The 12,710-nt window shown below is 41.9% G+C and overlaps 1 protein-coding gene and 1 long non-coding RNA gene across 11 annotated transcripts in view; one reads left to right on the top strand and one right to left on the bottom strand.

Moving 5' to 3' along the window:
- Positions 1 to 2,296, bottom strand: LOC141951560 (uncharacterized). Its single transcript, XR_012631382.1, has 2 exons — positions 2,192 to 2,296; positions 1 to 1,778 (listed from the first exon to the last, which is right to left on the bottom strand). It is a non-coding gene; the product is annotated as an uncharacterized LOC141951560 (long non-coding RNA).
- Positions 1,569 to 12,710, top strand: part of RIPOR3 (RIPOR family member 3) — a 53,435-nt gene continuing 42,293 nt past the window's right edge. For 2 of the 10 annotated variants that reach the window (XM_074887994.1, XM_074887995.1), the window contains exons 1-2: positions 1,691 to 1,797; positions 11,029 to 11,097. The gene's annotated coding sequence lies outside the window, so the exon portion shown is untranslated. Of the gene's footprint in view, positions 1,625 to 1,690; positions 1,798 to 2,210; positions 2,275 to 2,469; positions 2,621 to 2,813; positions 2,904 to 11,028; positions 11,098 to 12,710 lie in introns of those variants that run through there. The other 8 variants (XM_074887987.1, XM_074887996.1, XM_074887991.1 and 5 more) reach the window with 7 other exon arrangements.

Genomic DNA, 12,710 nt, shown 5'->3' on the forward strand with positions numbered 1-12,710 from the left:
TTTGGAAAATCTGTAGCCAAGTGTTTTATTAGAATTTCATGGAAAAGGAGAATGTGAACAAAACCATAGAGCAAATAATCTGAAATGCAGTTAAAAGTAATGAAAACCAAGCACCAGCCACATAAACACACCAGATGAAGACACAGCAAATGAAGATCATAAAAAATAAACTGGAGTAAAAACACGTAGGGCCAATCCTCAGCTGAAGCAAACAGGGACATCTGCACCGGGACCGATGGAACCTTGGTCATTGGCATTAGCTGAGGGTCTGGTCTGTGAAATTTATTAGAAGTCTGATGTTTAGGAGGAAATGACAGTAACAGTAAAGGTTTTTTGGTCAACTGGTTGCATAGGGCTCCTGCAGAGATTTGGTGTTCTGACAGATGTCCTCCTGCAAATCCAGTTAAGTTGATTTAAAATAGCCCCTCTGTGCTCCACCCTGCTGAGGGGCTGGCACGCGAAGACGTGAGTCTGTACTTAAACTGCTGCAGCCCACAGTCCATGTTTTAGCGTAGTCCAGTGCTGCATGAGTTGATGTGGTAGCGTTCGCTCTGCGGGGCCTGAGGCTGGAGCACACATCCAGCTTCACTGACTGTTCCCTAAGATTGGAAAACCTGAGCAGAGAGGCAGGACACGCGGCTGGCTGCATCCCGAACTGCTGCAGCTATGCTTGCTGGGGGGGATTCTGCAAGCAGTCAGTGTGATTGATCATAAAACCCCAAAATACTAGGAAAATGAAGAGAACAGTTAGTAGAGTTACAATTATTGGAATATGCCATGGACTTACCTGTGCAAGCCCATGTGTTTGCATCTCCTCGCTTTGTCTTGCTGGTACACCAGCTCTGATACTAGTCTTTTCCATGGTGTATCACCGTTGCCTTTTTCAGCGCTCCAAGCTCCAATCAGTTTCAAGACCCAGTATAAAACCCACTTTTACTTGCATCTCAGCACCGTTCTTTCTAATATATATAAACCCCAAAGTGCTTGAGTTGTTTGCTCAGCCAACTCCATCAGCCCATCTGTTTTTGTCTCTTATTGCTCTCACTTTCATGTGTGTCAGTTCCCTCGTGCATCTTCTTAAAAACATATTCAGCTGTGCAAGAGATCTTCCCTTGCCTCTTTCAAGACTTTCCTTTAAGCATGCCCACAGAAAAAGACAAATCCTAATCAACTTCATAAAGTACTGCAAAAGAAAACAGTGACTCTGCCCTAACAGATTCTTGTATGGGGATCTCTGGTCATCTGGTACTCTGAGAACTTTAGTTCGTGTTTCATCCTCCTGAAACAGGATGGAAGAGTCTGATATGTGTCCTCGATGTTGCTGAATATGGTCAAAAGGGGAGCAAACACTACTAGTAATAAAGTTATCATAAAGGCATGTCCAAATTCCATACAGTCAGCTCATTTTCCTCGTGGGGAGTGTCTAGCTTCCTGTGCTGTCAGTCAGCCAGCGTGCTGTCAGTCAGTCAGCATGCTGACCTCATGGGGAAACGGTGCTAAAAAACACCGGGGAAAACAGAGGAGGGATGAGACAGACCGTAATCCAAGGTGCTCTGCCAAGGCAGGAAGTTTGTGTGTTGGTGTTTACAAAAGGCCTGGTGAGGCATTGTTCAGAAGAAAAGAGGTGTGATTGTGTGGGTTCATATGGTGAGGCAAGGAACCGGGGAGGATTTCAGCCTGCGTTCTACATCACAATTTCACATCTTTTTGCCAGGATTGTCTGGAAGGTGTCTAGAAAGCCAGCAGGAGGGAGCTCATTCTCGAGGAACAGTACCTGCCTGAAGAAGCAACAAGGAGGTCAGTAGTGGGGTCGGAAGGGGCTCAGGGTGGACTTTGGTTGACAAAGGATCAAAGAGACAGCAAATTACATGTCTTCAATAATAGAAAACCTACAGGAGGGCAGGGTGGAAAAAGGGAGGAGGCAGTAAGAGAAAGAAAGATGATCATTAGGGAAAGACTGAGGGTTTTAAGAGGAGGGAGGCTTAAAAGGGATAGTGAAGAGAGACTGTGGGGTAAGGGCAGAGGGGGAGTGAGCAGTGACGGGAAGATGGGAGAGGAGAGAATCTGGGCACGGGAGAAAATGCCTGAGAAGTGAAGGGGTAAGAGTTGGGGGGGCAGGGGAACGGAGGAATAACCGGCGGGGGTGGGGGTGGGGGGGGGGGAGCAGGGGCGGGTTTCCCCGCGTGGGTACCCGGTTTGTCACTGCCCCGCGGCGCGGCCTGGAGGAGAAGAGCCGGAGCGAGCAGGGGGGGACGCTTGGGGTGATGCTCCCGAGTGAGTGCGGAGGGTCCGGGCCGTGACCGCGGGCTCGGCGTGTGCTAGAGCCGCGTTGCGCGCTGCCAGCCCCCCTGCCGGGATGGGGGGGTCGGAGGGAGGGAGGGAGGAAGGGAAGGAGGGAGGGAGGGAGCGAGGCAGCGAGCGGGACGGGGCCATCGGCATCCAGCAGCCAAGCCCGCTCCGGCGCCGCGGCTTCCTGGAAACGGAGCCCGGCTGGGTGACAGGCAGCGGCGATAAGCGGCGGCTATCGGGGCCCTCCCGCCGGGCCCGGCCTCGCCGCCAGCCGCCGCGGGAGCGGGAGCGGTGCGGAGCCTCCCTCCGCGCCCCGCCGCCGAGAGGGCAGGTAGGAAACACCTGGCCGCGGAGGACCGCGGAGAGGGTCCCGCCGGGGACTCCCAGGGACGGGCGGGGTAGGGGGGTAAGCGCGGGGTGACGGCTCCGGCTCCGGCCCCGGCTCCAGCTCCAGCTCCGGCTCCGGGCGCGGAGAGGCGGCGGGCCGCGACCCCCGGCCTGCCCGGCGGCGGGAGGTGCGGGACAGGGGCGCGTCGGTAACGGCGCTTCGGGCACCGGCAGAGAGACGGTGTCCCAGAGGTGCGGGGCAGCGGGGAGGTACCGGCACCGCATCGGTAGGTGAGAGCTGCAGCGCACCGAGGGGGGGGCGGGATGTCACCTATAGGGGCGGTGCGTGTCACCTGTGGGGGGGCAGGCTCCTTAGGAGTCCGTGGGCATCTGTAAGCAGACAGGCTTCGAAGGATGCTGATATTCCCACCGAGGCTGCACCGGCGCAGAGAGGGGCGGTAGCCTGTTATCCAGGGGTAAACGCATTCCCGCTGGGAAACACCCAGGAAGCCCCTGGGAGGTGAACGCCTGGCTGGAGCAGGTGGAAAAGTAAGGGGAGCAGGACAACGCTTATGCCATCCTGCAGGGTTTGCATTTTGGAGGTGTCGCTGTGTAGGCTGGTTCTGTTTTAGTTAACTCTTTTTGTCTGTGCAGCGATTACATTTTATTTGCTCATAAATACGAATTGAGGTTTTGGGTCATAGCCCAGTTACATTTTGCTTCAGACAGAGTTTAATTTCCCCTTTTAAAAAGTGTTTTAAGTATGTTGGGCCATATGGAAATTGAGTTGTTCATCAACCAAAGAAACTTGAAGGAATTTGAAAAATAAGGTTACATATTTCTTGAGCCATTTCTTGAGTATTGAACCAGAGTCAGAGTGCAGCACCAGTACTCAAAACTCCTGATTCAGTCATTTCCTTTGTTGGGATCAAGACTTAATCCGTCTCTACCTGTGTTTTCACAGCTGTAAAATGGAACTACACCTCTTAATGAGGGGCATTACATATTCTTTTCAGAAAGATCTTAATTAAAACAAAAGCAGAGGAAGATCATTTGTAAGGGTAGTAAACAATGCAAAATGTATCTGAGGGAACATTTCATGTTGAATGGAGAGATACATCTGGGAAAGATGTGTCTAAGGGAACATGCATATTAGAAGCTTCTCTGCTGTATTCATTTCTCATGCAGTTGATCACTTACATGCTGCTGCTCTGAATTCTGCAGAGCGAATGACATAAGCACCACATGTAGTAGTGGAGAAAAAGCTGCACAAAACCTGCCAAAATGGGATGGAGCTGCTATTGAATGGCAGGCCAAGCCTACTTTATGCCCCAGGTCTAGAGAGAAACTTGTATGAGATACAACACATGTGATAGGGTAGTGAACAACTAGCTTGGTAAAATTTTCCTCCGATTAGAGTCTGAATACTGTTTAGAAGAATTAAAGGGCTCCCCTGAGATGGCAAGTCCTGCTTCCCTATCCAGTGCTGGGTTCTCGAGTCAGTCAGCAACTGCAGTGAAGCAGTGGTGTTTCTGTTAATAGCATGGAGCCAAGAATGGGGAAATATAGGCCAAACAGTGAGTTATGAAATGATATTCCCTAAGGGGTAGTATAAAGATGAGATGATTTCCTTCTGTCAAGACAAAGAGCAGCTGTACAGTTGCTCTTCACTCTAGCTCTGGGTTCCTTAGGAGCAATCCAGGCAGGGAGCTGGGACCCTGTAGTATCAGATCCATCAATATCACTTTATTCCCTTCCACAGCTAATTCCTTCACAAATATTCCTTTGCAATATCCTCATAAAGAACCTGAGAAGTGGTATAGAGCCACTGTGGCTAGGAAGGGAAACTAGACTCAGTCTACAGGGAAGGGAAAGTTATGATTTTAATGTGTCTCTTTTTCTGGGCTTTGAGGAGTGATAATGTGGAGTTATAGTGCACCAGGGCAAAATGGGGTTCTGTGTATAGAAAGTTATACAAGATAAAGCAAGGGAGTGAGAACTGTCTCAGAAGATTTGTTAATTATGCCATTTGGATGAAATAAATAGAAAGGCTAGATTGGAAGTGAAGGAGATATTTTATGTAAAATAGTAGGTTTAATATTAGTTATACACACTCAATCTTAGCCAAAAGGCTGAGAAAAAGGGAACTGTAGAGTTGAATTACCAAGACTGTTGCTGGCCAGAACTGGAATTTGGAAGGTGATTGGCTGGTGACAATCCAAAATTATACAGACAGCAAGTCTTCCAAAGGACATCAGCCAGCCTTTAATGACTACAGGTGCTCAGGGTCCTGGGTTTAATTCTGATCATAAGATGGTGCCTCCGGAAGTACAAAGGGACATACATATTTATGAAATAGCAGTTTTATCCACTTTTTTCAACTTTTCCATTTCTGTTGCCAGTTTATTCTCCCTGAACACAGATTGCTTTAAACCAGTATGTCTTCAAAGACAGAATGCCTGAAAAACATAATTTTTATTCAGGTCAATATTTTAGGGAAAAAACTTGGTTTTCAGCCAATCAATGCATTTAATCATTAGTAATTTAGAGGATCAGAACACCAAGATGATCTTGGCTTCTTTGCCACTAATACAGAAAATACTGTGAGTGTAGTTAACAAACCAATTTATATGTAACTGATCTAGATTTGAATTTAGCTGTTTCAAATTAATAACATTTGTTTCATGGGGAACTTAAAATGCAACTATTATTGGAAAAATAACTGTTTCAGTCATATTTTGTTATTCATCAGATATGTTATTTCCATGAATTCATCCCTGCTCTGCTTGACGGAGTGGCATAAATCTGCTTTCATTATTTTTTTCACTCTTGCTCCTCCAGGCTGAGTTAAGTGAATGCAGTAGCCCTTGCAAATTGCTCTGGCCCTTGTATCATGAATAAAGATCCATGGTAGAGTTTATATCTTGAGGTGTCTCAAGTTGCACAGTAAAATACCCATAATAACTTTCATAGGACTGTAGTCATATAGTATGACTTTAAGATTTCAGACTGACTTGTCAGGATTATTAGTGATTAAAAAAACTGTTCACTTGTTGACTTAGCAAACTGAATTGGGCCAGTAAGCTTTAATTCTTGTTTTTCTTTCCTTTTTCTACAACTAAATTGTTCAGACTACAAATTGTGAGAATGCTGGCATGCTCAAGCTGGGTTGTCCAAGACTTACATGAAACATCAATAGGTTGCTGTAAATTCAAGTAAGACCAGTAAAATCTATTGGTCCTCAAGCGCTCAGAGAGCCAAGGACTGTGTGTTTTGGTCTGGGTAACTAATAATAGGGGCATCTGAATTTAACAGACACTTCAGACATCTTGGCCTCATGTGCTCCTGATGTATTTAATCTATAAAATGGTGATAATACAGTAATGTTTACATAGTACTGGGGAGATGATAAGAAATCAATATCAATCTCTCCATTATGTAGGAGGAGTTCTATTTATGACTAGGGAATGAACCTCGTTCCTCTTACCTGAATACTTTCCTCACTTATTTCAGATGGTAGAAACAGTGGTAACAAAGTACTCGTCATTTTGTTTAAAGAAAGCTGGCTCATAGAATGTGTGCACACCACGAGAGTTTTCTCTAATAGAAACACTTTTAAACTTGTAATTTTAAACTATGCTTAAATATTGGTAGCTAATATTCTGTCCGCCTACGAAGGCGAAAAGGGTTATCTGATTGCATGTATTTGCAGATCTCTCTCTGCTTCACATTCTTGCAGACCAGAACAACAACATAACTTTCTTCTTTCAGGATAGTTAATGTTCTGGCCCAGAATTATAGCACCAGATGTGTTGCCGCAGAAACAATTTAAAGGGAGAAGGAGTTGCGAGCAAATTGTCTTTCTAGTGGAAAATGTTTTAGAGCCTCTCATTGGTTTCTCTGTGTGTTATATGTGTGCACAGCAGAGAATAAGGGACAATTTTACTTTTTTGTTTCATACATCTGTTAGCATTTTAAAATTCTCTATACAGGGTTGAAAATTGAAAAATATTCTATTATGGGCATGAGTTACATACCTCAGAGACATTTTTTATTAAATCCTGACTCATTTTTAGAAACCTTTTCCTTGAAAAGTGTGCAGTGTGCTAGCTGATTTACTTAGCTCCATGCAACATGCTTTGGAAAATATTTCCAGTAATACTTGTTTCTGTGAAAGTAAGGAAACATTTGACTATATAAAATTATCCCAGATTTTGATGCTGAGAATTAGTAGCACATTCTTACTACAATTGACATGCTGATGAAAAGAGGGAATGTATATAGGAAATATTTTGATTTAATCTTGCCTTGGAAGCCTTAAAGCAGCCAAAGCCCTTGATTTTAGCTAGAATTTCTTTTTCTCAGAATAGTTGCCACAGGATACTCTATTCAACATATCCTTTTCTCACCTATTATGAAAATATTTGTCTGAACAAAATGCAACATATATTACCTTAATATCCCCTTTTCACTTTTTTGGCCGCAGAAGGGCATCTTTATCCTACAGTTTTGCATACTGTTTGGGGTAGAATAACCAGAAAAACATCCAGGAAGGCCACAGCTACAGCAGAACAGGTTGGTGCATGTAATAATTGTGTCAGAAACTCACCAGATGTGGATACATCTAGTATTTGCAAAAAGAGATTTTTCTTGTGCAATTTATGTTCATTTTTGACCAAATCAATTTAAACTAACAAAAATGCCGATGGAATTGTGTCTGCACTAGGATTTCAATTTTATCATAGACATATCATAAAATACAGCATCAGTATCTTACATTGGTGGGCATTTCTTATATGAACTTGATTGCAAAATCTGGGATAATTTAAAAAAAGCCAAGCTCCACACACGAAGAGACTTGTTCCCACAGTTCTTTGTCATTCATGCATTTGGAAGGTCTTTCTCCCTGCAAGTTTTGAAATACTGCTGGTTGGGTAGCTGAAGGAAACATAATTGCATTTATCTTATCAAAAGCCAGAGTGAAGTTCATGTCTCTTTGGAGTGATGGAAAAATTTTACCATATGTGCCTGTATGCATAATGCTACCGTGTGATTTTGGAAGACAATGGACATACAATGTTATGCTGAGAAGCCTTCTTTTATTATTTATTTGTTTGTCTATCTGTTTAGTATTTTCCCTCTGTGAATTTTTTAAAAATCTTTCTTCATATAGCCATGATTTTAAATGCCCCTCAGTTTGGAAATATATAATTTATTCCCTTTGTTACTCATTTTTTGTACAAATCTGGGATCTTTACTTTTCCATTGATGAAAATTGTAGAAGTATCAGAATATATCCAGGTATACTAGAGTTAGGAGCAGTTACTTATACTTACGAAAATAGTTTTACCTTATTTTAAGTGTCCTACAAGAGTAATCTTTTGAACTCTATCAGTTTCAGGACTAGACTGCATACCATGTCACACATTTGAGTTTTGACAGGTTCATGGGCATGTACATCACCAAACAAGATCTGCCATAAAGATAAGAAATTCATTTCTCTCTTGCATTCCTTATTCAGGCAGAACTCCAATTCTGGGTGTGGAAGGAATGCAGAGCTGGGCCTAGAGCTTGTGTCTGCACAGGTTAGAGATGAACTTTCAGTGTAGAATTTGAATCTGAATCTGCATCCATATTTCGCTAGAAGACCACAGAAATTTGAATCCAGGTTTCTGGTTTGGGTGCTCTTTGGGGCTGAAGCAGTCCTTGTGTTTGCAAGCCGATCCAAACATCCCCTTAATTAGTTCACATCCCTTTTGTTTGATCCCATGAGAAGATAGGTTAGTCTTTCTTTAGGCAGTAGAGCTTTCCCAGACAGACACTGTAAACTAGAAATATAGGTACTTATCATTTTCATAAAAATGTCCTTTGGGCCTGAAATTTCTTGTGCTTGGTTTCAATCCAGTATTGAATAAGACTGGAAAGTCTGAATAATGTCAGTTCAGCTGCATTTGAGTTATTCAAGTGCATTTTAAAAATACGTACTTTCCACTTAGATTTTTTCCATAATTCTCTGCACTTAAATAACCTCTGTTTTATTATTTAAATTGCCACAGACTTGAAGAGGGAAAAATCATTCTCCAATACTGGGACTCAACAGATAAACAGGGAGGCAATTCAAAGACTTCAGCGTGCTCTAAAATCTTAATGTTTACTGCTTTAGTGTTAGCATGAATAGGTTTATATTTCTACTAGAGCAGACAAAATACAATGTAAATAACCTTCAGTTTACCTGTGTGCTGAATTTCTGCAATTTTGACATTATGTAATTGAAATTTTACAAGAAGAGTTTAGAACGTTTCTTCAGATTATAAGGAAGGATTTTGTTTGATGAGATCTGTAAAGTTAAAGTAGCAGGCCAGGGTTTTCAGAAAGGTTTGACACACAGAGATATTCCAAATGCATATGCAGCTGTTTGAGCAATTATTACAATAGAGTGTACACACTGGGTAACTGTGTGTGAAAATGTGGCTAATACTTGATCTGTACAGAAAGTTCACAGGCTTTTCTAAACTTTTGAAGATAACTGATCTGTAGCAAGTTACCTGTTTTTTACAATAGAAGACAAAACAGAAGAGCAGTTAAAATGGATGGATCGTGTCTAAAAATGCATCGGTTTAATTCCATCAGTAACATCACAGCTTCAGCATGCTGAACTGTGTGTCTTTTTTCATGCTTTTAGTACAATAGTATATGCCCAGACTTTATGAAAGTCTGTCACTAGGCTTTTGTTATTCATTGTCTGAAATGGAAGCCCACACAGTGATCTCGAAGGTAATGCCACCTTTGAAGAGAGTTCTGCATGTAGAAAGCTGACGGGAAATACTGCTTTAATTAACCACAACTCCCACTGAAACAATAGAGCTATCCTTTGTGTAACTCTGCTGAAGTCACTGGGTCTTGTTCCTAATTCCACTGAGGCTGAGTTGTGCCCCTCCCTTTTTCTGAAGTGTTCACATGCCAACGTGTTGTGCAACCAACATCATTTGTTAACAAATAAAAAAGAATTTAAATAACCTTAGAAAATCAGTGCAGGCATCCCAGCTGCCTGCAAACAAACATCAGAACTGCAAAACAAGTAAGTAGCAGTGCAATGGATCTCAAAATTGCTTGAGCTTGGGTTCTTCAAGAACAAAAACACAAGTCAAAGGAGTATGTGCTTTGCAGGAGAAGGCTTTGGATGAGAATATATACTGCATCTTCTGGTAAGATCTCCAGTCCAGACATAATTTCTGTCTGCCCAGCCTAGCTTGTTTTCTTCACAGCTGTGGTAATACCTGATGAATCTTTCCCCCATATGTGTATGAATTTGACTGCTTTTAGTTTCATTTAAAGCAATAAGCAAGTATACTTTGGCCTGTAATTGTCAGATTATCTTTACAATACAGTAAAACTGCAGCTTATTGTAAAATATCTCACTTGAGTAAGCCAAGTCATATGGAGCAAAACACCATTTTTCTATTATAACATTGAATACATTGTCTGCCATTGCTGCTGTAACTGTGTCAGGATCTGGATTTAATTCTGGATTTGAATTAGTATATTGTTGGAATCACTTGTCAACATGTATATTTTGTATCTGAATGGCCATTTCTGAATTTTGAAGATCACCCAAGAGTGATTTTCTGCCAGTACGTTCTCTGAGCTGTACATTCTCAATGACAGTTCTGTAGAGGCTCACAAATGTGAGTTCATAAGATCAATGATCCATGCACTGGTGTTTGGAGGATCATATTGCAAGTGTGGGAAAACTGCCAGGGGACACAGAACATCACAGGGACATACTGTTCTATCTACTGCCTCTCCAGCCAGGCATGGTTCCTCATTAGCGGGAAGGCGTATCAGTTGTGCTTACAGCACCTTTCAGCATTCTGGACACTGCTGCCATCATCTCAGGCTCATGTGGCAAGATGCGTGATGATTATGTCTTTCACAAATCGTGCCTGATGCCAAAAAAAGCAGATCAGTACACACACAGTGCCTTTGATACCACTGGAGTCATCATAATGCTGTGATATTTAACTGTTTTACCTATGTGTTGTCCTGAAATTTAAAGTTCTTTGCTGGTGATCTCATCCATTACCAGGACTCCTCAAATTACCAATCAAGCAACACCTATGGGAATATGGACTATGCATTTGGCCATCCATTTTCGTGTTAGATCTCTCTGCAGCTCTAATAACTATAACTTAATGCAAACCTGACTGGCATTTCCCTTCATTCTGAAGGTGACTGTTGTTTGTGGGAGCTGATGAACTAAGGATCAGTATGTACGGTGAACTGATTGATACCTTAAGTCTTTCGCTCATTTGTCTTGGGGAAGAGCTCTTCACACTCTTGAGTCAGTGTGCGTGTTAGCATTACAATTCACTCCTTCCATGTTGAAAGGGAACTAAGAGAACTTTCTTTCAGGGGACCCAGTTTTGTCAAGTGGCACGATCCTATTCTGCAAGAGTGGTCTCAATTATAATTGGCTCAGAGGTAAGTAATAGAGTCTGGGTAATGTAGACTAAGTCAATTTCCATCACAAAAATAAGTCTTGTTTTATGAGGCAGGAAAGACTTACCCACAGATTTTTTTATAAACTGAGAATTGCAGTTGTTCTACACTTGCCATGTAGCCATACTAACCTTTGTTCTGTGCTTAAATGTAGTACTGCTATAATTTTGTCTCAGTTGAGGGTTTTTTTTAATGATGTAGGCATATGACATTTATTGCAGAAGCAATTAAAAGCTTCTGCAGCTATATCGATATGGCAGTTGTATGCTAATACAATTTATTCTTTTCCCTGATGCTTTATAGCAGTACATCTCTATTAGCAAAGCCCTTGTAGTATCTACAGACACAGGTAATAAGCCCCTCTCTACAGCTATTAAGTCCCTGTCTATATTACAGATTCCTGCCCTCAGCTAAATTGGGTAAGGACTGTGAAAAATTGTTTCTTTTACCAACATGGCTGAATTAGCAAAAGATGCAAGTATAGAAGCAGTTATAGTGCACAGTAATCTTGTGCATGTGTTAGTACTAATTGTTTTAGGTCTGAAGGATAGTTTTAACTAGGCTGATAGAAAGCACAGGCTTGCCAAGTTGCTCCATTCATTCTAGAATAACTTTTGTATAAATAATACCAATAGTCTGACAGCAATGAGGTGCTGGTAGTATAGATACACAGACAGTGTTCACATTGAAGGATTTTTTTACATTATCTGCAGACTACTAATACCTTTCAAAACTCTGCTAGATATATTGAACAACAAAGCTTTATTGTGTAGCTGTATAGTTCTATGTTACAAAGTTTCTGGCATAGCTGTGAGCGCTAAGAGGAATGTTAAAAAATGAAACCCATAAAGATCTAGCTATGCTGGCAAAATACTCATATAAGAATACTCTTTTTGCCAGGATTGCCTGTGTCTTTTGGGGAGAGAGGTAGAAACAAACTGGCAGAAGACCTCAGTTATCTCTTCTGTTGGAGTTTTGTTGTTGTACTTACACATAGATGCAAAGTAAACCAGTCCAAGGTCTAAGAAAAACTCCTTGTGATGGTGAAAAATATGAAACACTAAGCAGATGTGACTGCTAGTCACAGTAAAAGCTCTGAGTCCTCAGGGAACAAACAATTGGGTTCACAGTCTTTGAAGAAGTTTAAGACAGAGAGCTGACTGATTTAGCTGATTGATTTTTTTGTGCACAAAACTGAAATGCATTTTCATGAGTGACTCTTCCCATGTTTGTTCATGATATTCATAACATTTCAAGGGACCTTAAAATAAGATTAGCTTTTGGCCTAAACGTTGAAGTGGTTTGATCTCAACTGATCCTGCTTAGTGCTTCCAGTTATGTCTGCATTTTTTTTTTCCAGTGAGTAGCTCTCTTGTGCTTGGGCTGGGTGATGTAGAAGAGCCTGCCACTTCCAGGAATTTATTATCTCTGTCAGAAGTCTTGTTAATGTCGGTTATTGATAAGTGAGAAAGTAAACATGTGGCTGACTAGGCAGTGCACTTTCAATGGCTTACCACTAGTCTGATTTCATGTCACAGCACACAATGGTCCTCCAAAGAAAAATTATTCTACCACTAATTAATAGTTAGAATTAT

The sequence above is a fragment of the Strix uralensis genome, chromosome 18 (genome assembly GCF_047716275.1).
Source record: "Strix uralensis isolate ZFMK-TIS-50842 chromosome 18, bStrUra1, whole genome shotgun sequence".
Taxonomy (NCBI): Eukaryota; Metazoa; Chordata; class Aves; order Strigiformes; family Strigidae; genus Strix; species Strix uralensis.